The sequence below is a fragment of the Ranitomeya variabilis genome, chromosome 2 (assembly GCF_051348905.1).
Source record: "Ranitomeya variabilis isolate aRanVar5 chromosome 2, aRanVar5.hap1, whole genome shotgun sequence".
NCBI lineage: Eukaryota > Metazoa > Chordata > Amphibia > Anura > Dendrobatidae > Ranitomeya > Ranitomeya variabilis.
The window spans coordinates 414,099,488-414,104,487 of NC_135233.1; positions in this window are offsets into that span (position 1 = coordinate 414,099,488).

Sequence of the window (5,000 nt, forward strand, 5' to 3'; positions counted from 1 at the left end):
CTCCCTTCGCCAAACTCGTGCCCCCCTTCGATTCGTCTTTCCTTCTCCATCCTCCCTTCTCGCTCCGGGGCGTCCGCTTGGTCTCTCTCTCTCGCTCTCCCTCTCGCTCTCGCGCTCCCTGCCGAGCCGCCTCGGAGGACGGCGGACGAGGGGAAGGCGACGGCGTTCGGCCGCGGGGCACACCGCACGGTGAGAACCCACTCGCCCGCCTCCCCGCACGTCTGTCATCCCCCCACTATCGTAGGGGCTCGGGAAAAGACTGGAAAACGCGGAGCTCGGCGGTGGCGTGGAAGCGCCACCCACCGCCGCCGCTCTCGCCGATGCCCACCGCGGAGGCCGCCCTTCGGACGCTGGGGTGCGGCGCGGGCCTCCGCGGACGAGCTGCGCATCTGGAAGTCAAAGGGCCGCCCTCGGAGAAGATCGTTGTGCTGCCCCGCGCGGGGAGCGATTCGGACGGCGGGCCCCCACGCCGAGGTGGGTGGGCGCCCCTCCGTTCGCCCGTGCGGGTCGTCGGACCGCTGCCGTACCACGGTTCGGGTCAAACTCCCCACAGCTCGGCCGCCTCCGTCCGTAGACGGGAGGGCGACCGCCGGCGTGCGCGCCCAAGGACGAGTGCCTGAAACCCGGGGGGGGGTAACAGAGGAAGGAGACCGCCCGCCGTAAACCGACGCGGGCTCCAAAGCCCGGGCCGAGCGAGCGGCACCACCTCCCCACCCGGGAGCGCTGAGCCAGATCGATCGGAAGAAAGGGCAGGGGCTCGGGTGGAACCCCTGCCTCCGTTCTTCCCCTCGGGGGAGACGGGGAAGAAACGTGCCCCTGGAGTCCTGGAAGCGAGTGTCCGGCGCGCTCCGGGCGCCCTCGAGACGGAAGCCGGGTCGCGGTGCGATTCTCTCATAGGTCTCCCCGTTGGCGCGGAAGCGGGAGACATCCGACACAGAGAAACGCCGAGCCCGCTCCGAGGGGACAAAGTCAGAAGGAGCGATCCGCCCTCCCAGAGCCCTCCTGCGGACGAGGACTCTGGATCTGCCCCCCTTCTGACGACCGTCGCCCTCAGAGGACAGGAACCCACGTGGGGAGGGTCCGTTCGGGCTCGGGCGACCCAGGAAACGCGTCTCGGACTCGGGACGGACAACCGGCAAAAGTCCCCCTGGAGCCGCGGAAGCCTGGTCTCGGCGCGAGTGCGAACTTCCATGCAAAAGGGGGGTACTCGCCAAACCGCCTACCCGAGTCGAGGAACCACGAAAACAACGGATTTTGGTCGGGGCCGAGAGGTACCTCTCTCTCCTATATCCTGCAGCTGGTGTGCAAAACTGGGTATTTGCATGGTGAGACACCGACCCCCACTTTAAGGGAACAAAGTCAAAAAGTGTCCGACCTCCTGGAGCCGTGCGGCGGATCCGGCGGCCAGAAATTTCCTCATTCCGGTTCTATTTTTTTTTTTCGAATTTGCGAAATTTGGAGGCCAGGCGGCGTAGCTGGGACCTGGACTAGCTCGAAACACCCTGAACCGGTGAGCGGAATCGATTTCCCAAAGTTCTACGGCTCCCGGAAGCCAAAAACAGCTCGCCGGAAAATTTCAAAGTCCCAAGGACTCTTTCTTGAAAATCAATCCGGGGGCCATGGAAGTGTCCTCGGTACAACCTCAGAGCTTTCCCCCGCCTGGAAGTCTGACAGCGGTCTGACGTTTTTCAAAGTTTTGAGCTCTCTGTTTGTTCTCAAAGTCACAAAATCGCTTTTTTTCAGTTTTCCACCCAGCAGACCCAAACTTCACCCCCACTTAGGTCACTGTCTAGGGGCGCCTTACGACATATTGACGCCCCTTTAGGGTGGAAGTAGGGGAAATGGGTGATTTTTACACAAAATCGGAAATTTCTCAAAATTTTTCTAAGTGTCAAGGACTCTTCCAGAAAATCTCCCCCAGGCTCCTGGAAGCGTCCCCGGTACACCTCTGGCGGCTGCCCCCGCCTGGAAGTCCGACACACGCCTGAAATTTTCAAAGTATGAAAATACGCATTTTCATCCAAAAATTCAACTTTCCCCCCGTGCACCGCAAACTTCACCCCCACTTAGGTCACTGCCTTGGGGTGCCTTACAACATATTGACGCCCCCCTGGGGTGGAAGTAGGGGAAATGTGACATTTTTCACAAAATCGAGATTTTCTCAAAATTTTTCTAAGTGTCAAGGACTCTTCCAGAAAATCTCCCCCAGGCTCCTGGAAGCGTCCCCGGTACACCTCTGGCGGCTGCCCCCGCCTGGAAGTCCGACACACGCCTGAAATTTTCAAAGTATGAAAATACGCATTTTCATCCAAAAATTCAACTTTCCCCCCGTGCACCGCAAACTTCACCCCCACTTAGGTCACTGCCTTGGGGTGCCTTACAACATATTGACGCCCCCCTGGGGTGGAAGTAGGGGAAATGTGACATTTTTCACAAAATCGAGATTTTCTCAAAATTTTTCTAAGTGTCAAGGACTCTTCCAGAAAATCTCCCCCAGGCTCCTGGAAGCGTCCCCGGTACACCTCTGGCGGCTGCCCCCGCCTGGAAGTCCGACACACGCCTGAAATTTTCAAAGTATGAAAATACGCATTTTCATCCAAAAATTCAACTTTCCCCCCGTGCACCGCAAACTTCACCCCCACTTAGGTCACTGCCTTGGGGTGCCTTACAACATATTGACGCCCCCCTGGGGTGGAAGTAGGGGAAATGTGACATTTTTCACAAAATCGAGATTTTCTCAAAATTTTTCTAAGTGTCAAGGACTCTTCCAGAAAATCTCCCCCAGGCTCCTGGAAGCGTCCCCGGTACACCTCTGGCGGCTGCCCCCGCCTGGAAGTCCGACACACGCCTGAAATTTTCAAAGTATGAAAATACGCATTTTCATCCAAAAATTCAACTTTCCCCCCGTGCACCGCAAACTTCACCCCCACTTAGGTCACTGCCTTGGGGTGCCTTACAACATATTGACGCCCCCCTGGGGTGGAAGTAGGGGAAATGTGACATTTTTTCACAAAATCGAGATTTTCTCAAAATATTTCTAAGTCCCAAGGACACTTTCAGAAAATCTTCCCCAGGCTCCTGGAAGCGTCCCCGGTACGCCTCCGGCGGCTGCCCCCGCCTGGAAGTCTGACACACGCCTGAAATTTTCAAAGTATGAAAATACGCATTTTCATCCAAAAATTCGACTTTCCGCCCGTGCACCGCAAAATTCACCCTCATTTAGGTCACTGCCCTGGGGTGCTTTACAACATATTGACGCCCCCCTGGGGTGGAAGTAGGGGAAATGTGACATTTTTCACAAAATCGGAAATTTCTCAAAATTTTTCTAAGTCCCAAGGACACTTTCAGAAAATCTTCCCCAGGCTCCTGGAAGCGTCCTCGGTACGCCTCCGGCGGCTGCCCCCGCCTGGAAGTCTGACACACGCCTGAAATTTTCAAAGTATGAAAATAATGCATTTTCATCCAAAATTCGACTTTCCGCCCGTGCCCCGCAAACTTTACCCACAGTTAGGTCACTGTCCTGGGGTACCTCACAACATATTGACGCCCCCCTGGGGTGGAAGTAGGGGAAATGTGACATTTTTTCACAAAATCGAGATTTTCTCAAAATATTTCTAAGTCCCAAGGACACTTTCAGAAAATCTTCCCCAGGCTCCTGGAAGCGTCCTCGGTACGCCTCCAGCGGCTGCCCCCGCCTGGAAGTCTGACACACGCCTGGAATTTTCAAAGTATGAAAATAATGCATTTTCATCCAAAATTCGACTTTCCGCCCGTGCCCCGCAAACTTTACCCACAGTTAGGTCACTGTCCTGGGGTACCTCACAACATATTGACGCCCCCCTGTGGTGGAAGTAGGGGAAATGTGACATTTTTCACAAAATCGAGATTTTCTCAAAATATTTCTAAGTCCCAAGGACACTTTCATGAAATCTTCCCCAGGCTCCTGGAAGCGTCCCCGGTACGCCTCTGGCGGCTGCCCCCGCCTGGAAGTCCGACACACGCCTGAAATTTTCAAAGTATGAAAATACGCATTTTCATCCAAAAATTCAACTTTCCCCCCGTGCACCGCAAACTTCACCCGCATTTAGGTCACTGCCCTGGGGTGCTTTACAACATATTGACGCCCCCCTGTGGTGGAAGTAGGGGAAATGTGACATTTTTTCACAAAATCGAGATTTTCTCAAAATATTTCTAAGTCCCAAGGACACTTTCAGAAAATCTTCCCCAGGCTCCTGGAAGCGTCCCCGGTACGCCTCTGGCGGCTGCCCCCGCCTGGAAGTCCGACACACGCCTGAAATTTTCAAAGTATGAAAATACGCATTTTCATCCAAAAATTCAACTTTCCCCCCGTGCACCGCAAACTTTACCCGCATTTAGGTCACTGCCCTTGGGTGCTTTACAACATATTGACGCCCCCCCTGTGGTGGTAGTAGGGAAAATGTGACATTTTTCACAAAATCGAGATTTTCTAAAAATTGCACTAAGTCCCAAGGACTCTTCCAGAAAATCTTCCCCGGGCTCCTGGAAGCGTCCCAGGTACACCTCCGGCGGCTGCCCCCGCCTGGAAGTCTGACACACGCCTGAAATTTTTAAAGTATGAAAATACGCATTTTCATCCAAAAATTCAACTTTCCCCCCGTGCACCGCAAACTTTACCCGCATTTAGGTCACTGCCCTTGGGTGCTTTACAACATATTGACGCCCCCCCTGTGGTGGTAGTAGGGGAAATGTGACATTTTTCACAAAATCGAGATTTTCTAAAAATTGCACTAAGTCCCAAGCACTCTTCCAGAAAATCTCCCCCAGGCTCCTGGAAGCGTCCCCGGTACACCTCCGGCGGCTGCACCCGCCTGGAAGTCTGACACACGCCTGAAAATTTCAAAGTATGAAAATACGCATTTTCATCCAAAAATTCAACTTTCCGCCCGTGCCCCGCAAACTTTACCCACAGTTAGGTCACTGTCCTGGGTTACCTCACAACATATTGACGCCCCCCTGTG